The sequence below is a fragment of the Pseudophryne corroboree genome, chromosome 4 (genome assembly GCF_028390025.1).
Source record: "Pseudophryne corroboree isolate aPseCor3 chromosome 4, aPseCor3.hap2, whole genome shotgun sequence".
Lineage (NCBI taxonomy): Eukaryota > Metazoa > Chordata > Amphibia > Anura > Myobatrachidae > Pseudophryne > Pseudophryne corroboree.
Genome location: NC_086447.1, coordinates 581,400,416 through 581,426,654, shown reverse-complemented (window position 1 = coordinate 581,426,654; position 26,239 = coordinate 581,400,416). Strand labels below are relative to the sequence as shown.

General features: G+C 45.3%; 1 protein-coding gene across 1 annotated transcript in view; it reads left to right on the top strand.

The window, feature by feature from the left end:
- Positions 1–2,568: 2,568 nt before the first annotated feature.
- The window catches only part of TAB2 (TGF-beta activated kinase 1 (MAP3K7) binding protein 2), a 198,913-nt gene continuing 175,242 nt past the window's right edge, over positions 2,569–26,239 (top strand). Inside the window, exon 1 of the mRNA XM_063917506.1 lies at positions 2,569–2,920. The gene's annotated coding sequence lies outside the window, so the exon portion shown is untranslated. The remainder of the gene's footprint in view (positions 2,921–26,239) is intronic.

The window sequence follows — 26,239 nt, the reverse complement described above, 5'->3', positions numbered from 1 at the left end:
CCACAGAACTAGTTCACGATAACCAGTTATCTGCTTGTACTTTGGCTAGTATTAGACTCACATCAGCCCCAGCTATTTCTACAGTGAGGAATGTAATACCTGCTATCAGCTACAGAAAAGAGTGTTAATACAAATACTAATGCTTAATGTTTTGCCTGTGCTATTGTAATGCTAATGATTAATATTCCTGCATGTTATGTGTATACCACTGCTAATTACTAGTGCATGAAATTCACTAAATTCACAAATCCATAGAAACCTCTGCATGCTCCACTGGACACCCCACCAGGCTTGGACTGGCCCACAGGGGTACAGGGGAAACCACCGGTGGGCCCCACTGCCTGGGAGCCCACATCCTGCTCTAAGGATCAGGTTCCAGGCTGTGCACTTTAATTATGCATATGTTACCTTATACTGGACTATGGTGTATTTTCTACAGTGCATTGCTGTTATTAATCTGTTAATAATCTGGTACATTATGCATGCAGCAGCCGAATTTATTGAATATATTTAGGAAGGGGCCCAGATGTTGCACTCTCTAATGGTTAGTCAAACCAGTGAGGTGGCAGGCCACACCCCCTCTGCGGACTGGCCACACTCCTAAACATGGGCCCCTACCACTGCATTCCCCCGGTGGGCACTGCATGCCCCAGTCCGACACTGCTCCCCACTGTTACCTCAGGTTCTGAGGTGATTCTCTGACTCGCTGGGACTTCACCACCTCCTGTCAGCAGCTCTAACTCCTCCCATCAGACTGCAGCTGTCCCTACTGTATTTATAACCATCTGGACTGATTCTCTGCTGTCTCCAGCTCTCAGCGCTTGGCTCTCCGCTACAGCTTGAGCAAGCGGGGGAGGGGGGAGAGGTTAGACTGAATTGTACCTCCCATGCTATTCACCTAACCATTTATATTGTAAATGATGAAGTGATGCCCCATTTTGGGGGTATCACATGATTCATCCAGAAGGGCCTGGAGCTGAAGATACAGAAGTGGGTTGGAAAGACAAAAGGGTCTGGAGCTTGAGATACAGAATGGGGCTGGAGAGATATAAAAAGCTAAAGAGACAAAAGGGGTCTGAAGACACGGATATAGATCAATGGGTCAACCCTAATATAGTCGACATAGAAAAGGTTGACAGGGTCAAGAGGTCGACAGGGTCATTAGGTCAACAGGTAAAAGGCAGACACTTGAAAAAGTCAACAGGTACAAAAGTGCAACACATGAAAAGGTCGTCATGGAAAATGGTCTACATAAAAGTCAACACATTTTGTTAATTTTTTTTGGGTGTTGTTGCCTCCATCAAAGCACATGGAACCCCAATTAGTGTACCATGTCCCCTTGTATGGCTCGTCATGCTTCTGGCAAGGAAATTATTAATTTTCCCATGATTTCTGTAGTGCACAGATATCCAGATACAAGGCGCCTGCGGTATACTCCTCGTGATATATGGGGCACAGATGTCAGGAAACTTGGCACTTGCGCCATATTCCTGGTGATAACTGCAGCGCTAACAGAGGAATAAGTGTGAATGGGTGCAGGATATGTGGCGTGGGCTCTATTGGACCCAGAGGTCTGTATGCATCCATTACAGTTGCTTCCATACCAGTAAGCTCAGTCATGTAAATAATGACTTTTAAAGTACAATTAAAACCTGCACAGAAATTAATGTACTTGATGACATGGGTTCAGTATGATTTACCAGCGGCCTACAGCACCATCATGTATATATGCTTTTTGAAGAGGGGGACTACATCATAGCCACACTAGGGGGTCTATTCATCATCACTTAAATGTCACAATTTCTTCATTCTGCAGTAGATGTAGAAATTGTGACATTCATCAAACTCTGAAAAAGGTGCCGGCGGGGGCGAGAGGGGTCCGCGACTGAGCGCTCACCTCCCTTTACAGCCGGCCACACAAGACTCGGCAGGGTTGAGTGGGCTGCACTGCCCCAGCTGTCCTCGGCTGCTGACCTGTGGAGGGATAGGGGGTGTCATCAAGGTGCCACGAGTGGGGAGGGGCAGTCGCGCCCGCGATATTCAACCAGTGTGTGTGTGTGTGCGTGCGTGTGTGTGTGTGTGGGGGGGTTGCGGGTGGCGTGGCGTAATTTTCTTTTGGTGGCATGATGAATCATGAAAGAATCGTGAGAGAATACAATGAAAATTGAAAACTAAAAATTCTCAGTGCAATTTTTTCATGATGAATATGTGGAATGTGGATTTTCCTCTGGGAGTATACGACCCATAAAAGCTATTTAAAACGACTGCACTGTAATTAGATGCAATGAGTGGAACTGCGGCAGCCTGTGTGCTTCCTACGTGTCTGGCTGCCCCTGCCTGTGCCCCCTGTGTGCTGGGCTCCGCCAAGCAGGTAGCTGCAGTGACTCTGCTCTGCTGCATGAACCCAACGTTCCCGTGTTTACTTTACCCCAGAGGCGGCGGCAGCAGCGCAGTCTCCCAGCAGCGCGGCGTCACCACCACAGCGAGACTCCGCCGCCACCATCATCCTCTCGCGGGATCTCGCCGCCATATTCGCCCTGCTACTACTGCTGCTGCCAGTATTTTGGTTTCGCCTTCTGCCTGGTAGCGGAGGAGACGGCGCCCCATAGCCAGCAGCGCTGCTGCGTGAGGAGGGACCGCTGCGTTCCGGGCCCTGCTCTGACGTCAGGGGCCCTTGGTTCCGCCGGCGGAGCGCACTGGACTGGGCCGGCCAGGACCGTGAGGCCGGGGCGCTGCTGCTGCCGCAGAGAGGGGGAGGTGACGGTGGGACTGCCGGGCCGGGGCAGCAGAAGCAGCGCTCGTCCCCCTCCCCCTCGTGCGGGACAAAGTTGGCTGTCTCGGGGGGTCTGACGGAGGGGAGTCGCGGCAATCACGCCGGCCCCTAGCCAGAGCTGGCGGCGGAGGAGGCGGAGGCTGACAGGTAAGGCTGAGTGCGAGAGAGCGGGGCCTGGTGCCTGGCCGGGGAGATGGGCCCAGGCCTGGTTGGGGGGAGGGGAGGGGGAGGTGGGCGGCGATATCACTGTAGGCTCCGGCTCCAGGCCTGCTGTCACTGTGTCACACTCCGCAGCCCCCTCACCTGAGTGCAGGTGTGACCGCTGTGTCATGTCCACTGCCCGAGTGAGGAGGAGTGTGAGTGCGGCCCCTGATTACTTCTGTAGTTTATTAGTTTCCATCCAAGTGTTAGTTTCCTGTATTCTCCTGCTGTATCCTTAGTATGTGAGGTCACACATACACATTATGCTGTGGTTATGTCTAATGCTTTTTATTCATTCAACCATTATTTCTCTCATTTTCTGTATGGATGTATGAAGCCTTTTAAACACTTTGTTTATTTAGTTTTTTGAGATCGAAATCCAATATGCAGTACATGAATGTGATTTCATGCTGTCAGTTGCTTCTTGTTTAGGTCTTTCACAATTGTGGTGTAGGTAATTTATCAATAATATTTACAGTATATGGTTTTTGTCATGTAAATTATAAATCGCCATCTTTATGGTATAGAAATATCAGTCAGTGTTTTTATATTGACATTCTGTCAGTTTATTTATTCTTCAGTATATGGCCACATGATAATATAATAATATTACTTGGATATTCTACTTACTGACATTTTGCATTACAATGTCTGCTGTGTGGATCCTTAATCTTGTCTTTATTTGTACTTTTTCATTGCACACAGTGTTTTTCTGCTTAGATGGCATACAATGATTGTGTATTGATCTCTCTAATGCCGAGTACATACTTAACAATGTGTACCCGGCGATTTCTCGGGCAATGGGACCCAGCGGGGTGCCAACGTCGACAAGTGCATACACACTTTCTGAAGTCGGCTGTGACAGAGCGATGGTGGAGGGAGGAGCTAGGCCATGCTGCAATAAACAATACAGTATCGCCTGCGCTTCAACAGAGATGCTGCAGTTTTCCAACAAAGGAGATCACTTTCTCCACAAACTTACAAAAATACAAAACATGGAATACTGCGCTTCTCAGTTAGGGTAACCAGTTCATTGTAACAACCAGAGTTCAAAGCATATAGTATGAGTTTTAACCCTTCCTTAATTGAATGATCCTACTCCTAATGGTTACCTTGGATAAATAGATCCAAAAATATACTCTCATGGGTAGATCATCTCCAACATATATGAGAATCTAACTGCTTGCTCACATCGAAGCAGAAATAGTCCCACATATATATCTTATCAGTTGTAATTCTTTTATAGATCGTGAAGATATTTGTCCTCAAATGCAAACATAGGAAGGGGGACCCACATAGCGTAAAACAGATTACATTTATTAAAACACAATATAAAAAAATAGACCACCACTGCTTAAGGTAACTGCGTACCAAACATAAGGCACAATCTCACTAATGAAGTTCCTTTCCCGGGTAAGTCCGCTTCACATATGGCGCTAAGTGTTTCTTTCCCAGGTCCCGGTGTAAGTCAGTTTGGCAGCATGGCATCCCTTGCAACATCGCCAGATTGAGCTGCATGTACAGCCGACGGGTGGTGATATAGTGGGTACACACAAGATGATGTGTCGGAATTGTGCACATTGTTATATTTTGTAGTGTGTACCCACCTTAAGTTTGCCGGGTCTAGCACACTCGCAAGTTCCTGGGTCTCCGCTCTGTGACCCTGGACTGGAGCAGGGTAGCGGACCCGGGACATAGTCCCAGGTCGTTAGCATTCAGACCTACCTATATCTCTGGTTGATGCGCATTCATGCTCAAAAACCTGGGATTTAGGTGCTAGTGTGAAAGGGATATGACTGAAAGGGGCAGATTCAATTGGTTTGGGTGTCTAAAAATCCTGTATAAACAGGCCTGTTTAGACCCCCAAATAATTGTCACTATTCAGTTGTTTGGGCGCGCATGCATATCGCACATGTCACTCCCAAACAGACTAGATTTAACCGCCTTAAAATGGCTTAACCCGTCCAAACTCCTATTTTTAACGCCCAAAGTACTGAGTTTGCACACATTTTTTTTTTTTTTTCTCACGCCGCAGGATGCTGCAAGAAAAATGTGTTCTCCACTGCTGCTGGGCACCCCGAACAGCAGAACAATTGAATTGGTGTCGTCGGTCGCCATTTAGAGTTGTGGCCGAGAGAAAACTATTGAATCTGCCCAGAATATGTTGTGTCCTTTAGTAATTGACATTTGACACCTTACATTTTCCCTTGTAAGTACTGTGATTTAGATTAACACCATCAAATATCAGTGATTGTAGGACATATTAGTGGTAAATCTAAAGAGGTTATATACACAAAATGCTGTAGCTGTCATACACGTGTTTCAGGGTTTTTATAGAATATGGGAAGTCTGTAAATGTTCAAAATATAAAAAATAAAAAAAACATACAAGAACGTTGTAGTGAATTATGGTGGCTTACTGTGTTAAACACTATTGCATCATATTAAATGTGAACACCTAATGGACTTCCTATGAAATATCTACACAGTAAAAATGCTATCTTGATGGGGAAATCTAGTTTGTCCTAATCTTTGCAACTATATCATCTCATGTAGACAACATACAGTATACATTGGGGTCGATTCAATTCGGCAACTTAAGAATAGCGCCGGGAATTAGCTCCCGACGCTATTCAATTCAGCTCCAGTTAAGTCTGCGATGTCCCGTTCTCTGCGACTAAACAGGTTGAATTGTCGGGAGAACGGGCATTCTCCGACTTAACTACCCGGCGCGAGGCTGATTCCCGACAGAATCAGCCTTGCGCCGGCCGCGAGGCAGCACTTTTGTCGGGTTTCTTCTTTCATCCCCCGGGGATGAGAGAAGAATTCCCGACAATTGCGGGTCACTAGCAGCTGAATTGAATAGCGTCGGGAGCTAATTCCCGGCGCTATTCTTAAATTGCCGAATTGAATCGACACCATTGTTTTTACAATACTGAAACATAAATTACTTTTAACATTTCCAGGAATGCACAAGATGAAGGAAAATCTGTACAGTACTAGGAGTACAAAATACTGGTCTGGGAAGTTTTAAGTGGTGTAAAATTTGGAAAGTTAGGGCATGAGAACACTGAAAATGGTTCATTTAGGGTAAATCAAATCGGGTTTGTGGTAAAGTAGCATTTCTTGCAGTATATGTTGGCACCTGCTGATTATAGCAAAGCATGTTTGTAAATAAGGCAAATTAATATTAATGAGGGCTATACATAACACGGGTGGTTCCCCAATGCCGATCTGATTTGCTGTTTAAAAATGCAGATCGGCAAGAATCAATGATTGTGAATTTGTTGGGAATTTGTCAAAATCCTGCATGTTAAATATTGTCAACTCGCCAATTCAGGCATCGGGAAAACATGGAATCACCCAGATACTCTGCTGTTGTATGGGCGCCTTAATACATTCATAAATTACTTTTTTGACTCATTAGGCTGGTTACAAACTCATTAGAGAAAAGCAGCAGTGACTGCCAATGGCAAATCCAATTGCAGTGTGGTCAGTGGAAGACACACCACCGATTTCACTGTCCTGTGTTCCATTACTAATGCACAAAGTTGCTAATCTTTACCTTGGCAGTAGCAATATTTTTAGTACTCCCCATCTATCCATTTTACTATACCACTCCTTTTTTTTTTTTTTTTTTACTCTTGATGGATACACACTGGTTGATATCACTTGTCACACCAATGCCGTTCGCAAACACTCTGCGTCGGCCCTGCAGCACAGCTGATGCCTAACTTGTACATGTCTCTGCTTATCTGGCTGTGTATACAGGCGACCTGCCAGCCACCCGTTCACGGGGTGCAAGGACCGCCAAATTCAGATGCCCTCCCAGCTGTAATGTATGGCCAAACATATTATGTGGCCAGTTGGCAGATGTATTTAGCTTACCTTATTGGTTGGCATGATGGCGGGTCACATGATATCCTTGTGTGTACCCAGCATTACTTTATACTCTGAACAATGGACAAACCTTATTTTTCTCTGTTTTCAACAGAACTGTATTGTTCCCAAATAGAACATCCCAGCCTTCTGGTACCTAGGGATGTTGTGGACAGGTGGAATGTAGGCATCAATTCAGTTAATAAAAAGTTGGCTTGCTTGTCCGTAAGTGCAGTCATATGCTGTACTTACAGTGGCCCCTGGACTTTGCTTATTTGATTCATCCCTTAGAGCAGGGTTGGCCAACCAGTCGGAGGCAAAGAGCCAGAAAAGATCTGTAGTCAAATGAAAGAGCCATTATCATGCGCGCACCAAAGGCGAGTGTGCAAAAATAGAGGCGTGGCCTAGTTGTCATAAAGATATTTCCCATTTTTGTGCGCGCACCTTTCGGTATGATGTTTGTGGGAGTATGAACTTGTGTCACAACCCCGTTTTTAGTTGCGTTGTACAGTGCCACATATGCCTACTACGGTCAGCCAATGACTGTCGCCTCTCCTCTGCCCTGGTCACTGCTTCCCATGCACGAGTTCAAGATTTTGCCCGTGCTGCACCCCTTCAGTGGAACGTGCTACCCCGCTCCATTAGACACTCCTCGACCGTGCAAAGCTTCAAACGGTCACTGAAAACCCACCTATTTATCAAAGCGTACCCTTTTGATGCATAACCTAGTCCTGCGGCTGCTCCTCCTCCTCCATCCCCCTTCCTCATGCCTTGAACATCTCTACTTTGCTTACTTACTGCCATCAGGCTGCCTCAAACCCTTGCAGGAAAGTGAGGACACAACACCGATATGTAGTTGAACCACAGGGTTCTAAGGCCACAGTGGATTATTTCAAAAGGTAAAACAGTACAAATTATACACTACAGGCTAACAAGATAAATCTAAAACAGAATAATGGCTACAGTCAATGTACATACATGAGAATAGTCGCTTGCGTAACCCGGCCGGTCCTCCGCTTATCAGGTAGAAAGCGTTCAGAGTCTTCTGCCCGGCCAGGCAACAACAGGCTTTTTATACACAACTTCCATATACAATACAATGGTCACTGTAATCCCTTTGTCTATTGGACACTGAGATCCACCTTTACATTACAGGAGAGGTCATAGGTTGATTTGAAAAGGTGGGCGATGTCTTTCTCAACTGCTCTTGTGGGTGGTATCCTCTGGATTCCCCACGCATACATAATATACAGTAAATACAGTTTAAACCTATATTCTGTTTCTGCATCTTAATGTCCTCAGGAACATGCGATCTTCCTCAAACCAACACCAGAATGTTTCCCTTAAAATACCCTACAGCTGGATACCAAACACCACCTTGTAACCTTGTTCTGTCCCCTCCTATCCTGTAAAGGTGAATCCCCTTGTTCTGTAACCATTTTAAACAGCCATTTCTTTCTGATGTGGTGCAGGGGGCTATGTGTACAATGTGCACTATTTGGGTTAAATATGTAATGTTCTAATAACCCTCTACGCGCTCACACACTCCGCCCTAAATACCCATACCACGCGCAGGAACGCACGGCGAAGTAAGTGTACGCGCAGCGGGCATGTGCATGGGGTTAGTACATGGTGTATGCATTACAATGTTTTTCGACTTTGACAGCCAGGCCTGCAATAGATTGTTAGCTCTTCAGAGCAGGGCCCTCTTTCCTCTTGTTGTCATAGCCCTCTTCTCAACACATTTCACTTGCAGCTCTCTGGTACTCGGCGACCATCTTTACCCGCTTTTTCTGCTGCTGGTAAAAGCTCATCTCCTATCTATGGCCGCCAGCCCCAAGTAGTATGATGATGATGATTACTCCCTCGCTACTTACATCTTAGCTGTATTATGTTTTGAGAATTGTGGTGCTCTTTGTTACCTGTACTCTATTTTTGTTATTTACTGTAATGCTAAGTTTTGTCTCCCTGTACTGTCCTTTGTACGGCGCTGTGAAACACTTGTGGCGCCTTATAGGCCCTACACACTGGTCGACATCACTGCACGATATGAACGATCTCATTCATAAACGAACGAGATAACGTTCATATCGTGCAGTGTGGAGGCTCCAGCGATGAATGCTGATGCCCCGTCGGCTGTGCATGCAGGCCAATATGGACGATCTCGTCCATATTTGCCTGCAGTTCTATGGAGCCGTGTGACTGCGCCCCCCTGCCGCCGGGTCGCCCGTCGGCCAGCTCGGCGGCGGATCGGCCAATGTGTAGGGCCCATTAGAAATAAAATGTAGTACAGGTTGAGTATCCCTTATCCAAAATGCTTGGGACCAGAGGTATTTTGGATATCGGATTTTTCCGTATTTTGGAATAATTGCATACCATAATGAGATATCATGGCGATGGGACCTAAATCTAAGCACAGAATGCATTTATGTTTTATATGCACCTTATACACACAGCCTGAAGGTCATTTTAGCCAATATTTTTTATAACTTTGTGCATTAAACAAAGTGTGTCTACATTCACACAATTCATTTATGTTTCATATACACCTTATATACACAGTCTGAAGGTCATTTAATACAATATGTTTAATAACTGTGTGTATTAAACAAAGTTTGTGTACATTGAGCCATCAGAAAACAAAAGTTTCACTATCTCACTCTCGCTCAAAAAAGTCCGTATTTCGGAATATTCCGTATTTGGATATGGGATACTCAACCTGTAGTAATAATAATACATATGCCCCAGTACAGTGTCACATACATATAATGCTCACCACTGCTGTTGCTGGTCTGGGTGGCTACATTTGCCGCCCGCCTCTGAGTCTCTTACACATATTAATTATGGCATCCATGAGCCAATCAGAGCTTGCCGTCCTGCAGCAAGTCAGTTGTCGCTGCTGCCGGTTCGCGAGCTCCGGTTGGCTCACGGGCCGGCGCCCTTAGAAACGCTGCTACTGCACTCGGGAGGAGTATGCCGGGAGTAGGGAGCCGAGCTGCCGATTGGTTACTGCTGCCTTAGTGTATCAGCGACTCCCATTCCTTTGATATTTTGTGGAGTGGAACTGCAGATCATAACACAACTATACATTTTATTGCAGAAGGGTTAAGCTTATCTGATCTTGTGCTTCAAGCTTATTGTCAAAAAACTGAATATATGGCCACTTCTGTATTTTTAGTCAATTATCAAGCATAATTGCTGTGTTATAATATGTTTGGGCTGTTTGATAAAACGTTTAAAAAATCAAATTAGCAGTCCAGATCTGCATTCAGGTTCTAAGGTGATATTTAATAGTTATTGCGCCAGCAGCCACTAGGTGGCGCCCAACGGAGCAATTCAATTCTTGCTCTGTTCACCGGTGCTGATAAAATGTGCAAAGTGACATTTCAGCGTGGTGCCCATTAGTTTGGTTTAGCTGCTTTACACGACTAAACCCGACCTCTATGGTCGCTATAGCCATGATAGCAAAGATCCTGTCGCCCCACGATCTCCCATCACTTTAAACGGGAGATCAGGCGTGATATCACAATATTGCCCAATATCCTACATTTTTAAAGATAGTTTAGGGATATTTTACTGTTAAAAGTTAGTAAAACAGACAATTAGAAAATCTAGCTATGGAACCTGTTTTTATGAAAACACCATACAAAATAAAGATTTTTCTATTGCTTCTTATTATGTGTGTGAGAGAGAATTTCTCTGGTTATTTATCAAAATAGTGACCAGAGCAGCTAGTGCTCCTCTCGGCACACTGGCCGCAGTGATATAAAATAAAAATAAAAAAACAACTCTTAAGATGGGTACACACTGGAGCGATATGTACTCAGCTGGTATATCCTCTCAACGGGCCGACATATCGTAACTTGGGTACATATTGAGTAATGTTAATGAAGGACGGATGATTGCTGTTCAGTCCTTCATTAGCATAAATGATGTCGCTAGCGATATCGTCAGGTTTCATATGCAGCACATGAAACCTGACTACGTCACTAGCAACTGCTGGCATGTGAATATCTGGCATACACACTGCCGAATATGTGCCAATTTGAGCAATTTGTCTGTCCAATCTGCTGGATCAGACGACCTGTCGCTCAGTGTGTACCCAGCTTTACTGCTTGCCAGGCCAGTGAGTTTATCCGGTGCATGTGTGGGTTGGCTTACTGGCTGCCAGTTCCAGGTACTGGCAATAGGCATCACCAGAGGCAGGACTTTGGTAAATAGGTAGAAGCGTTTAGCTTCTGAATGTGTTAGTGTTGCTTCTCAAAGCCTTTTTCTGAATCTATTTAAGCAGGGAGTGTTTATGATTTGCCCTACATGTATGCAAGGATTAAGGATTTTATTCTCTACTGTGCATTGGGTGTCAACGAAAAATTGGAGCAAGGGAGTGGCTTTACTTGAGTAACTACAAAGTTGAGATAAATATTGCTTGGATTGCATTGGCTGGCTGACCCAGATAATACCAGAATCCATCTAACAAGTTTGTCCTTGTCTTTAACCACTTCTCTGGCATAATTGCATGTGATGCAACCATAAGAAGATGGACTTTCCCTGCTGTGGTTGCATCCCGACCACAAGCTCTGCTTTATAGTCGCTATCCCCTTCGAGTGCTAGTTCAGGGGGGCTGATTTAACCTCGCTTTACTGCATGTCGACTACTACGTTGATCTCTGAATACGGGAGGGGCAGTGGGGGTGGTAGCAAGAAGTGGTATCTATAGTTAGTGTGGTGGGGTAGATGTCGTCAGATATCTATGGTCAGTGGTGGATGGACAATGCTACTTGTGGGGGAATCAAAGCCTTCATGGGTGATGGGAATATGCCTCAAGGATTGAGAAACATTTTCTAGGTGAATCAACATTTAAGGGGGGAGGGGGCAATTATTACAAGCGTTGCCGGCTGGTTCCCTCTGTGTGCGGTCCTCCATACCAATGCGTTGTCAACAACAGAATCTAACATTGCTAACAACGAAGAGGAATGTTAGATTCTGTTGCTAACGCGTTGGTACGGAGAACCGCACACAGAGGGAACCAGCCAGCAAAGCTACACACTGAGGGGCTGATTCAGACCTGCCAAGTAGCTCCCTACCTGCACAGCCTAGCTGCGCTGGGAGGTGGCTACCCGCTGCATTCTGGGTCGCAGTGGCTGCACGTGACATCGCGCAGCCCTCGCGGCCTGCCCCCGCAACGGTCCGGACACTCCTACGTTGTCCAGTCCGCGCCCCCACCAACGGTGTTCTAATACCGTTGGCACGCCCCCTCCTGCCCTGCGATCGCCTCTGCCTGTCAGTCAGGCAGAGGTGATCGCATCTCACTTAGACAGGGAAAGTTAGTAAGTACCTTTTTCTTCAGTTACTATATAACAGCATATATCGAAACCCGCTCCTCATAATGGACTTCAATTCTCTCTCAAAAGAGCTGTTAACATTAATTAACCCCCTTTCTTCTATACAGGTTTTGCGTAAAGACATAATCATACACACTATCAGGAGGGTATGAGCAGAAATAAAGGGCACTCATGTCACTTATTCCTGATCGACACAACGCCTAAAAATCTCCTTAAGGGACCCAAAAAACAATTACAATTTCTCTCCTATGAAGGCCACTTGGGTTGTGTTCTGCAGCAGGTGCTTTAGGGTTAGTGTTGTCCTTCTGCAGGTATTGGATCCCAAAGAAGACTATTTTTTAATTTTTTATTTTTTTAAATCTATTTTTTCCAGCTCCCCCACACAATTGGTTTGCTACAAAATATGAACCTGGCGGGTTGGTCCTAGATAGAGGTATTGTTTATTTAAAAGTGACCAAGCTTCTTAACTTTGAGGTGTTGCAGTGTTGGGAGAAAATCAACAAGAATTGGTCAGATTTAAACTTTTGGTCAATGAATTCACTCTGTTCAACAACCATTGGTAATGCTCAAGTGACTATCCCTGCTTTGATGTTTAGTAATGATTACTACTGCTTTCTCATTGCAAATATCGGTTCGCACCCGGGTATTGGGAAGGGGTTGGGTTGCCATCGGGGACGGGTACTGCGGCATCATCGGGGGTGGAGGCGGCATTGGGAGATGAGATCACCGCCTCTCCCTATGCAGTAAACAGGTCCCGGGTCGCATCGACCTGGCAACCTGTTCACACTGCACCTGATCTGGTATGTTACCCGGGAATAACACTGCTTTATTGAATTACCAAGTCAGGTGACCTGGGAATTCGTCATGGCCCCTTTCACACCACACAGCAACTCCTGTGGACCCGGCAATCTACTGGTCGATTCCTGGTTATTTGTGCGGTGTGAAAGGGGTATAAGGGGGTTATTCAGAGATGGATGCAGATCTTGCTTCCACATCTACTCGCATGCTGGGGGCCACCGAGCACAGGGCAAGACCGCCGAGCATATGTGGTGCTGCCCCGTGATGCATTCCCTATTTAATTGTATACGCATCGATTTGTAGTCGACGCCTGCATATGCAGCCTGGCTGCGCTGGCAGGTGGTCCAGCTCTATTTTTTTTCTCTGAGTGGCTGCGTGCGACATCACGCAACCGCCCCAAAAACAGTCCGGCCAAGCCTGCGTTGTCTGGACCATGCCCGCCAAAACCTCTTTGACAACCCCCGCCACTGTCTATCACCTTGCAGCCACATGGTGAAGGGTCGCGCACGAGCACTATTGCCAGTGTGCGTGCGCAGACCCGATGGACGAACCACTGCATGCGAACACAACGACTGCGTCCATCTTTGAATAAGGCCCTTAATCCAGTGTTTCCCAAACGTGGTCCTCATGGCACCCCAACAGTCCAGGTTTTAGAGAGATCCCTGCTTGTGCACAAATGGTATAAATAAACTGACCGAGGTACTTAAGTCACCTGTTCCTACGCATGGATATCTTTAAAGTCTGGACTGTTGGGGTACCTTTTGAGGACCGTATTTGGAGACCACTGACCTTGTTTCACAGGGCATTTGGGAGTCCTTGCACTTTAATGTTGAAGCAGCAATAGATCATTTAAAGGGCTTTATCTTGGTTAATCTTTCTGCTAAAACAATGTTAGACCTCAAATTTCATAGTATTTTATGTTCCAGCTGCCTGCCATTAGTTTGCTTTGTAGTGGGCAGAGCTAGTTTCTTTTTGATTTCATGTTCTACTGCTATAATCCTTTTGATTTTTCTTATGGGGGGAAATGCCGTTAACCAACCTTGATTTAAGGCAAAATATAACACTTGTTCATGCAAAAGTTATTTCCAACCTAGCAACTCATACATTACAGTGATCATCTGCTCTGAAGAACGCACACCTGTGATTGCAGTATTTATTCTGTGCAGTATGTCTTTGTATTGTAGAAAACGAAGTAGTTATTGACCTTGGGAAGGAGACAAGGCTTGCATGGTTGCACGCAGTAATAACAAGTCAAAATTGCTTAACTCTAGCCAGTGTGTGTGTGTGTTTCAATAAGGAGCGTTAGAGATATCCTGCTGTTTCCATTATAATTTGGAATATCTTAAAGGAGAGGATGCAAACTGGAAATTTTATTTGATCTATCATCTCCGTATTGACCTTTCATTGCAGTCGGACTCCTATGTTGAGTTGAGAAGTCTGTATTTTAATACTTTCATTTATGCGTTTTTAATCATGCGTCCATTATTACATTTTTAAATACAACGCAATGATTGGCCATGAGCACTTTAAAGATTTATTTTAGTTCTGGGTCTCACTTTATTGCTGGAGAGTGCCGAAGCTCCCACATACAGTGCTTTGCTAAAGTATTCACCCCCCTTTGTATTTTTCATGTTTTGTTGCCTCACAACATGGAATTAAAATGGATTGTTTGAAGGTTTGCATCATTTCATTCACAGAACATGCCTACAACTTTGAAGATGTTTTTTGTTTTGTTTATTGTGAAGCAAACAACAAATAGGAGAAAATAACAGAAAACTTCAGCATGCATAACTATTCACCCCCATAAAGTCAGTACTTTGTAGAGCCTCCTTTAGCGGCGATTACAGCTGCAAGTCGCTTTGGATAAGTCTCTGAGCTTGCCACATCTTGCCACTGGGATTTTTGCCCATTCCTCAAGGCAAAACTGCTCCAGCTCCTTCATGTTGGATGGTTTCCGCTTGTGAACAGCAATCTTCAAGTCTGACCACAGATTCTCAAATGGATTGAGATCTGGGTTTGACTAGGCCATTCCAACACATTTAAATGTTTCCTCTTGAACCACTGGAGTGTTGCTTTAGCAGTATGCTTCTGGTCATTTTCCTGCTGGAAGGTGAACCTCCGTCCCATTCTCAAATCACAGATAGACTGAAACAGGTTTTGCTCAAGAATATCCCTGTATTTAGCACCATCCATCTTTCCCTCGACTCGAAATCGTTTCCCTGTCCCTGCTGCTGAAAAACATCCCCACAGCATGTTTAGGGTGATGGGATGTGTTGGGTTTACTCCAGACATAGCGTTTCCCTTGGTGGTTGAAAAGTTAAATTTTTGTCTCATCTGACCAGAGCACCTTCCTCCATACACTTGGGGAGTCGTCCACATGCCTTTTGGCAAATCAAAACGTGCCTTCTTATTTTTAACACTAAGTAATGGCTTTTTTTCTGGCCACTCTTCCATACAGCCCAGCTCTATGGAGTGTACGGCTTATTGTGGTCACATGCGCAGATACACCAGTCTCTGCTGTGGAACTCTGCGGCTCCATCAGGGTTACCTTTTGGTCTCTGTGCTGCCTCTGATTAATGTGCCCGGTCTGTGAGTTTTAGTGGCCGGTCCTCTCTTGGCAGGTTTGTTGTGGTACCATGTTCTTTCCATTTGAAGATGATGGATTTGATGGTGCTCCAGGGGATCATCAAAGATTTGGATATTTTTTTTTTTTTTTATAACCCAACCCTGACTTGTACTTCTCAACAACTTTGACCCTGACTTGTTTGGCGAGCTCCTTGGTCTTCATGGTGTGATGCCTCTTGCTTAGTGGTGTTGCAGCCTCTGGGGCCTTTCAGAAAAGGTGTGTTTATACTGACAGCTCATGTGACACTTTCACTAATTATGTGACTTCTGAAGGTAATTGGTTGCACAAGAACTTTTGAGGGGCTTCATAGCAAAGGGGGTGAATACATATGCACATGCCAATTTTCTAATTTTTATTAAGTTTATTTTTTTATATACATTTTTCTCATTTCACTTCATCAACTTAGACTATTTTGTGCATACCCATCACATAAAATTCAGATTAAAAAATAAATAAATTACAGGTTGTAATGTAACAAAATAGGTAAAATGCCAAGGGGGGGGGGGGGGGTGAATACTTTAGTAAGGCACTGTATATACAAATGCGTCCTCCTACATCTTTGCTACAGTTGCGCCAAACATCCTTTCTTGTCACGCCATGTCCTGTGAGATTGGGTTTTTATTTTCATGTCAGGGTTTGTTTGTTTTTTTTCTTTCCGAAATTGTGTCTAAGTAGAGAAACAATGCGACTAGGGCATATCAAAAGATGTGCTGATTAATTTTATATTTGACAATTTTTTATATCTTTTGTGCGTGTCTCGGAAAAAAAGATGGTCAAAGCCAACGGAGTTGCATGGGACCACGCCAGGCATCTCCTGCTGCGGGGCATATTTGCGCTAAATGTATGGGGGTATGATAATGTCGATATTATCTTAAACCATAAAGCTATACCTTTAAACACTCTCTTACCATGAAGCCGCTGCGGCCGCTGGACTTAATATGCACTCTACGTACTTTGTAGATTGTTTTACGCTATGAAAGGCGTTTTTCTCTAAATTGCATTTGAGGTATCTTGACCGGACAAGAGAGAGAATACCTGAATGTGAAACAGGAATTACATCAATACTTCGTGGAAAGTCTGACGAACATTACCCGGGTGACAAATACCCTAATTGGGGAGCGCAATTAACATTCTTTGTTTGCATGTACTTTGTACGCTATTTGCGTACAGAGTCCCGTACCTTGTACGGACTTAACGTACAAACGCCGCGCTGGGGGTACAAAGTACACACAGCGCGCACACACCCAGAGATATACTTTAAACCTTAGTAGTAATACAATGCAATGATATTACACCTTAAACCTTATTCAGCAATGCAATGCAATAATGCTATTATACTTTAAACCTTATGCAGCAAAGCACTGCAATGATGTTACACCTTAAACTTTATGCAGCGCTGACGGTACAAAGTACCCGCAGCGCGTACACACCTTATTAATACACTTTTCTCTAACGTCCTAGTGGATGCTGGGGACTCCGTAAGGACCATGGGGAATAGACGGGCTCCGCAAGAGACTGGGCACTCTTAAGAAAGATTTAGTACTACTGGTGTGCACTGGCTCCTCCCTCTATGCCCCTCCTCCAGACCTCAGTTAGAATCTGTGCCCGGCCAGAGCTGGGTGCTTTTAGTGGGCTCTCCTGAGCTTGCTAACAAGAAAGTATTTTAGTTAGGTTTTTTATTTTCAGAGAGCTTCGGCTGGCAACAGACTCTCTGCTACGAGGGACTGAGGGGAGAGAAGCAAACCTACTAACTGCGGCTAGGTTGCGCTTCTTAGGCTACTGGACACCATTAGCTCCAGAGGGTTCGAACACAGGATCTTAACCTTGGTCGTCCGTTCCCGGAGCCACGCCGCCGTCCCCCTCGCAGAGCCAGAAGACAGAAGCCGGCAGAAGCAAGAAGACATCGAAATCGGCGGCAGAAGACTCCTGTCTTCACATGAGGTAGCGCACAGCACTGCAGCTGTGCGCCATTGCTCCCGCATTACGCCCACACACTTCGGTCACTGTAGGGTGCAGGGGGGGCGCCCTGGGCAGCAATTTAGTACCTCCTGGCAAAAGCAGCATATATACAGTTGGACACTATTATATGCATGAGCCCCCGCCATTAATTTTACACAAAATCACGGGAGAAGCCCGCCGCTGAGGGGGCGGGGCCTTCTTCCTCAGCACTCACCAGCGCCATTTTCTCTCCACAGATCCGCTGAGAGGAAGCTCCCCAGGCTCTCCCCTGCACGATAGAGAGGGGGGGCACATAAATTTGGCGTAAAAACAATATATACAGCAGCTACTGGGTTAACACTAAGTTACTGTGTGATTCCTGGGTCATATAGCGCTGGGGTGTGTGCTGGCATACTCTGTCTCTCCAAAGGGCCTTGTGGGGGAACTGTCTTCAAATAGGGCATCCCCTGTGTGTGTGGTGTGTCGGTACGTGTGTGTCGACATGTCTGAGGTAAAAGGCTCCCCTAAGGAGGAGATGGAGCAAATATGTGTGTGAGAGGGTGTCTCCGTCGACAACGCCGACACCTGTTTGGATATGTGTAAGAGCTGAGGTGAATTTATTGCACAAAAGATTAGAGAACAGACAGGAAATCTACCCTTGTCTGTCCCTATGTCACAGAGACCTTCAGAGTCTCACAATGCTCACTATCCAAAATAATAAACACTGATATCGACACGGAGTTTGACTCCAGTGTCGACTACGATAATGCAAAGTTACAGCCAAGATGGCTGAAAGGTATTCAATATATGATTATTGTAATAAAAGATGATTTGCATATCACTGATGACTCATTTGTCCCTGACACAAGGGTACACATGTTAAGGGGAAGAAAGCTGAGGTAAATTTCCCTCCTCTTATGAGGAAAAAGAGCGGAAATCTCCAGACAAGAGACTGCAGCTTCCCACAAAAAATTCTCAAGCAGTATCCTTTCCCCACTAGGGCCAGGATGTGATGGGAATCTTCCCCTAGGGTGTCCTGTTTGCACAGAAGGTAGCACTAGCTATTCTCAGGGATCCTGCAGATAGCGTGCACATTCTAGTATACTACTCAGACCGGCGATTGTGTCGGCATGGGTTTATAGCGCTGTGGCAGCGTGGACAGGTACCTTATCAGCAGAGATTGAGACCCTAGTGTGTGTGTGTGTGTATGTATGTATGTATGTATGTATGTATGTGTGTGTGTGTGTGTGTGTATGTATATATATATACACACACATATATAATATATATATAATATATATATATACACACATACACACACACACGTTGAGTATCCCTTATCCAAAATGCTTGGGACCAGAGGTATTTTGGATATCGGATTTTTCCGTATTTTGGAATAATTGCATACCATAATGAGATATCATGGTGATGGGACCTAAATCTAAGCACAGAATGCATTTATGTTTCATATACACCTTATACACACAGCCTGAAGGTCATTTTATCCAATATTTTTTATAACTTTGTGCATTAAACAAAGCGTGTGTACATTCACACAATTCATTTATGTTTCATATACACCTTATACACAGCCTGGGGGTCATTTAATACAATATTTTTAATAACTTTGTGTATTGAACAAAGTTTGTGTACATTGAGCCATCAAAAAACAAAGGTTTCATTATCTCACTCTCACTCAAAAAATTCCGTATTTTGGAATATTCCGTATTTCGGAATATTTGGATATGGGATACTCAACCTGTGTGTGTGTGTGTGTGTGTATGTATATATATATATATATATATATATATATATATATATATATATATATATATATATATATATATATATATATATATACATACATACATACATACATACATACAGAAAAGAAGAGGCGGCACTCGGAGACTTGCAAATTCACAGTGTATTCACAACAAGTGACATCAACGTTTCGGGGACCAAACTCCCCTTCGTCAGGATGACGAAACGTTGATGTCACGTTGATGTCACTTGTTGTGAATACACTGTGAATTTGCAAGTCTCCGAGTGCCGCCTCTTCTTTTCTCTGTTTATCTACACCGGAGGGGAACCTGCGGATGGGGAAGGCACAGGAGCAAGATACATCCCGCTGCGGATACAGTGAGTGCCGGGGTTAAAACACTAGGATATATATATATATATATATATATATATATATATATATATATATATATATATATATATATATATATATATATATATATATATATATATATATATATATATATATATATATAATGTGTGTGTATATATGTGTGTATATATATATATATATATATATATATATATATATATATATATATTTCTCTATCGTCCTAGTGGATGCTGGGGTTCCTGAAAGGACCGTGGGGAATAGCGGCTCCGCAGGAGACAGGGCACAAAAGTAAAGCTTTCCGATCAGGTGGTGTGCACTGGCTCCTCCCCCTATGACCCTCCTCCAAGCCAGTTAGATTTTTGTGCCCGGCCGAGAAGGGTGCAATCTAGGTGGCTCTCCTAAAGAGCTGCTTAGAAAAGTTTAGCTTAGGTTTTTTATTTTACAGTGAGTCCTGCTGGCAACAGGATCACTGCAACGAGGGACTTAGGGGAGAAGAAGTGAACTCACCTGCGTGCAGGATGGATTGGCTTCTTGGCTACTGGACATCAGCTCCAGAGGGACGATCACAGGTACAGCCTGGATGGTCACCGGAGCCTTGCCGCCGGCCCCCTTGCAGATGCTGAAGTAAGAAGAGGTCCAGAATCGGCGGCAGAAGACTCCTCAGTCTTCTAAAGGTAGCGCACAGCACTGCAGCTGTGCGCCATTTTCCTCTCGGCACACTTCACACGGCAGTCACTGAGGGTGCAGGGCGCTGGGAGGGGGGCGCCCTGGGAGGCAAATGAATACCTATTTTGGCTAAAAATACCTCGCATATAGCCTCCGGAGGCTATATGGAGATATTTAACCCCTGCCAGAATCCGTTAAGAGCGGGAGACGAGGCCGCCGAAAAAGGGGCGGGGCCTATCTCCTCAGCACACAGCGCCATTTTCCCTCACAGAAAGGCTGGAGGGAAGGCTCCCAGGCTCTCCCCTGCACTGCACTACAGAAACAGGGTTAAAACAGAGAGGGGGGGCACTAATTTGGCGTTAGAAATATATAAAAAAGATGCTATAAGGGAAAACACTTATAAGGTTGTCCCTATATAATTATAGCGTTTTTGGTGTGTGCTGGTAAACTCTCCCTCTGTCTCTCCAAAGGGCTAGTGGGTCCTGTCCTCTATCAGAGCATTCCCTGTGTGTGTGCTGTGTGTCGGTACGTGTGTGTCGACATGTATGAGGACGATGTTGGTGAGGAGGCGGAGCAATTGCCTGTAATGGTGATGTCACTCTCTAGGGAGTCGACACCGGAATGGATGGCTTATTTAGGGAATTACGTGATAATGTCAACACGCTGCAAGGTCGGTTGACGACATGAGACGGCCGACAAACAATTAGTACCGGTCCAGACGTCTCAAAAACACCGTCAGGGGTTTTAAAACGCCCGTTTACTTTAGTCGGTCGACACAGACACAGACAGGGACACTGAATCCAGTGTCGACGGTGAATAAACAAACGTATTCCTTATTAGGGCCACACGTTAAAGGCAATGAAGGAGGTGTTACATATTTCTGATACTACAAGTACCACAAAAGAGGGTATTATGTGGGATGTGAAAAAACTACCGTAGTTTTTCCTGAATCAGATAAATTAAATAAAGTGTGTGATGATGCGTGGGTTCCCCCCGATAGAAAATTATGGGCGGTATACCCTTTCCCGCCAGAAGTTAGGGCGCGTTGGGAAACACCCCTTAGGGTGGATAAGGCGCTCACACGCTTATCAAAACAAGTGGCGGTACCGTCTATAGATAGGGCCGTCCTCAAGGACCAGCTGACAGGAGGCTGGAAAATATCATAAAAAGTATATACACACATACTGGTGTTATACTGCGACCAGCGATCGCCTCAGCCTGGATGTGCAGAGCTGGGGTGGCTTGGTCGGATTCCCTGACTAAAAATATTGATACCCTTGACAGGGACAGTATTTTATTGACTATAGAGCATTTAAAGGATGCATTTCTATATATGCGAGATGCACAGAGGGATATTTGCACTCTGGCATCAAGAGTAAATGCGATGTCCATATCTGCCAGAAGATGTTATGGACACGACAGTGGTCAGGTGATGCAGATTCCAAACGGCACAAAGGTGTATTGCCGTATAAAGGAAGAGGAGTTATTTGGGGTCGGTCCATCGGACCTGGTGGCCACGGCAACTGCTGGAAAATCCGCCGTTTTTACCCTAAGTCACATCTCTGCAGAAAAAGACACCGTCTTTTCAGCCTCAGTCCTTTCGTCCCTATAAGATCATATCTGCCCAGGGATAGAGGAAAGGGAAGAAGACTGCAGCAGGCAGCCCATTCCCAGGAACAGAAGCGTTCCACCGCTTCTGACAAGTTCTCAGCATGGCGCTGAGACCGTACAGGACCCCTGGATCCTACAAGTAGTATCCCAGGGGTACAGATTGGAATGTCGAGACGTTTCCCCTTCGCAGGCTCCTGAAGTCTGCTTTACCAAGGTCTCCCTCCGACAAGGAGGCAGTATGGGAAAAAATTCACAAGCTGTATTCCCAGCAGGTGATAATTAAATTACCCCTCCTACTACAAGAAAAGGGGTATTATTCCACACTATATTGTGGTACTGAAGCCAGAAGGCTAGGTGAGACTTATTCTAAAAATTTTTTTGAACACTTACAAAGGTTCAAATCAAGATGGAGTCACTCAGAGCAGTGATAACGAACCAGGAAGAAGGGGACTATATAGTGTCCCGGGACATCAGGGATGCTTACCTCTATGTCCCAAATTTGCCCTTCTCACTAAGGGTACCTCAGGTTCGTGGTGCAGAACTGTCACTATCAGTTTCAGACGCTGCCGTTTGGATTGTCCACGGCACCCCGGGTCTTTACCAAGGTAATGGCCGAAATGATGATTCTTCTTCGAAGAAAAGGCGTCTTAATTATCCCTTACTTGGACGATCTCCTGATAAGGGCATAGTCCAGGGAACAGTTGGAGGTCGGAGTAGCACTATCTCGGATACTGCTACAACAGCACGGGTGGATTCTAAATATTCCAAAATCGCAGCTGATCCCGACGACACGTCTGCTGTGCCTAGGGATGATTCTGGACACAGTCCAGAAAAAGGTGTTTCTCCCGGAAGAGAAAGCCAGGGAGTTATCCGAGCTAGTCAGGAACCTCCTAAAAACAGTGCATCATTGCACAAGGGTCCTGGTAAAAATGGTGGCTTCCTACGAAGCAATTCCATTCGGCAGATTTCACGCAAGAACTTTTCAGTGGGATCTGCTGGACAAATGGTCCGGATCGCATCTTCAGATGCATCAGCGGATAACCCTATATCCAAGGACAAGGGTGTCTCTCCTGTGGTGGTTATAGAGTGCTCATCTTCTAGAGGGCCGCAGATTCGGCATTCAGGATTGGATGCTGGTGACCACGGAGCCCAGCCCGAGAGGCTGGGGAGCAGTCACACAAGGAAAAAATTTCCAGGGAGTGTGATCAAGTCTGGAGACTTTTCTCCACATAAATATACTGGAGTTAAGGGTAAATTTATAATGCTCTAAGCTTAGCAAGACCTCTGCTTCAAGGTCAGCCGGTATTGATCCAGTGGGAAAAACATCACGGCAGTCGCCCACGTAAACAGACAGGGCGACACAAGAAGCAGGAGGGCAATGGCAAAAACTGCAAGGACTTTTCGCTGGGCGGAAAATCATGTGATAGCACTGTCAGCAGTGTTTCATCCCGGGAATGGAAACTGGGAAGCAGACTTCCTCAGCAGGCACGACCTCCACCCGGGAGAGTGGAAACTTCATCGGGAAGTTTTTTCCACATGATTGTAAACCGTTGGGAAATACCAAAGGTGGACATGATGGCGTCCCGTCTGAACAAAAAACTGGACAGGTATTGCGCCAGGTCAAGAGACCCTCAGGCAATAGCTGTGGACGTTCTGGTAACACCGTGGGTGTACCAGTCGGTGTATGTGTTCCCTCCTCTGCTTCTCATTCCTAAGGTGCTGAGAATTATAAGACGTAGAGGAGTAAGAACTATACTCATGGCTCCGGATTGGCCAAGAAGGACTTGGTACCCGGAACTTCAAGAGATGCTTACAGAGGTCTTATGGCCTCTGCCGCTAAGAAGGGACTTGCTTCAGCAAGTACCATGTCTGTTCCAAGACTTACCGCAGCTGCGTTTGTCGGCATGGCGGTGGAAAGCCGGATCCTAAGGGAAAAAGGCATTCCGGAAGAGGTCATTCCTACCCTGGTCAAAGCCAGAAAGGAGGTGACCGCACAACATTATCACCACATGTGGCGAAAATATGTTGCGTGGTGTGAGGCCAGGAAGGCCCCACAAAGAAATTTCAACTCGGTCGTTTCCTGCATTTCCTGCAAACAGGAGTGTCTATGGGCCTCAAATTGGGGTTCATTAAGGTTCAAATTTCGGCCCTGTCGATTTTCTTCCAGAAAGAATTGGCTTCAGTTCCTGAAGTCCAGAAGTTTGTCAAGGGAGTATTGCATATACAACCCCCTTTTGTGCCTCCAGTGGCACTGTGGGATCTCAACGTAGTTCTGGGATTCCTCAAATCACATTGGTTTAAAACCAGTCAAATCTGTGGATTTGAAGCATCTCACATGAAAAGTGACCATGCTCTTGGCCCTGGCCTGGACCAGGCGAGTGTCAAATTGGTGGTTTTTTCTCAAAAAAGCCCATATCTGTTTGTCCATTCGGACAGGGCAGAGCTGCGGACTCGTCCCCAGTTCTCTCCCTAAGGTGGTGTCAGTGTTTCACCTGAACCAGCTTATTGTGGTGCCTTGCACCTACTAGGGACTTGGAGGACTCCAAGTTGCTAGATGTTGTCAGGGCCCTGAAAATATGTTCCAGGACGGCTGGAGTCAGGAAAACTGACTTGCTGTTATCCTGTATGCACCCAACAAACTGGGTGCTCTTGCTTCTAAGCAGACTATTGCTAGTTGGATGTGTAATACAATTCAGCTTGCACATTCTGTGGCAGGCCTGCCACAGCCAAAATATGTAAATGCCCATTCCACAAGGAAGGTGGGCTCATCTTGGGCGGCTGCCCGAGGGGTCTCGGCTTTACAACTTTGCCGAGCAGCTACTTGGTCAGGGGCAAACACGTTTGCTAAATTCTACAAATTTGATACCCTGGCTAAGGAGGACCTGGAGTTCTCTCATTCGGTGCTGCAGAGTCATCCGCACTCTCCCGCCCGTTTGGGAGCTTTGGTATAATCCCCATGGTCCTTTCAGGAACCCCAGCATCCACTAGGACGATAGAGAAAATAAGAATTTACTTACCGATAATTCTATTTCTCGGAGTCCGTAGTGGATGCTGGGCGCCCATCCCAAGTGCGGATTATCTGCAATACTTGTACATAGTTACAAAAATCAGGTTATTATTGTTGTGAGCCATCTTTTCAGAGGCTCCGCTGTTATCATACTGTTAACTGGGTTTAGATCACAAGTTGTACGGTGTGATTGGTGTGGCTGGTATGAGTCTTACCCGGGATTCAAAATTCCTCCCTTATTGTGTACGCTCGTCCGGGCACAGTACCTAACTGGCTTGGAGGAGGGTCATAGGGGGAGGAGCCAGTGCACACCACCTGATCGGAAAGCTTTACTTTTGTGCCCTGTCTCCTGCGGAGCCGCTATTCCCCATGGTCCTTTCAGGAACCCCAGCATCCACTACGGACTCCGAGAAATAGAATTATCGGTAAGTAAATTCTTATTATATATATATATATATATATATATATATATATATATATATATATATATATATATATATATATATATATATATATATATATATATATATTATCTGTCTTAAGTGAGAGATAGATAGATATATATATATATATATATATATATATATATATATATATATATATATATATATATATATATATAAAACATGCCCGAAGAGACATGAGTATACTGGGTCCTAGAGTCAAAGCTATGTCGATTTCTGCTTGACGTGTCCCGTAGAATATGCAATGGACAGATGATGCCGACTTAAGAGGCATGTGGAAGGCTGAGGATTGTGTGGAGAAGGGTTCTCAGACCTGGTCTCCACAGCTATAGCTGGTAATTCTGATATTTTGCCTTATATTCCTGCACAGCCTAGGAAAGCACGACATTATCAAATGCAGCCTTTCGAATAAAGAAACAAGAAAGTCCGAGGTGCGTCCTTTCTTGCCAGAGGCGGGGGCAGAGGAAAGAAGCTGCACAACACAGCTAGTTCCCAGGAACAGAAGTCCTCCCCGGCCTCTACAAAAATCCACCGCATGTCGCTGCGGCTCCACAGGTGGAGCTAGGCCCGGTGGGGGCACGCCTTCGTAAGTTCAGCCACAAGTGGGTTCACTCCCTGTTAGATCCCTGGGCAATAGATATTGTGTCTTAGGGATACAAGCTGGACTTTGAGAAGATGCCCCCTCACCGACGGCCCTGCCTGCTTCCCCCCACGAGAGGGAAACCGTGTTAACTGCAATTCATAAATTGTATCTTCAACAGGTGGTGGTCCAGGTTCCCCTCCTTCAACAAGGAGGGGG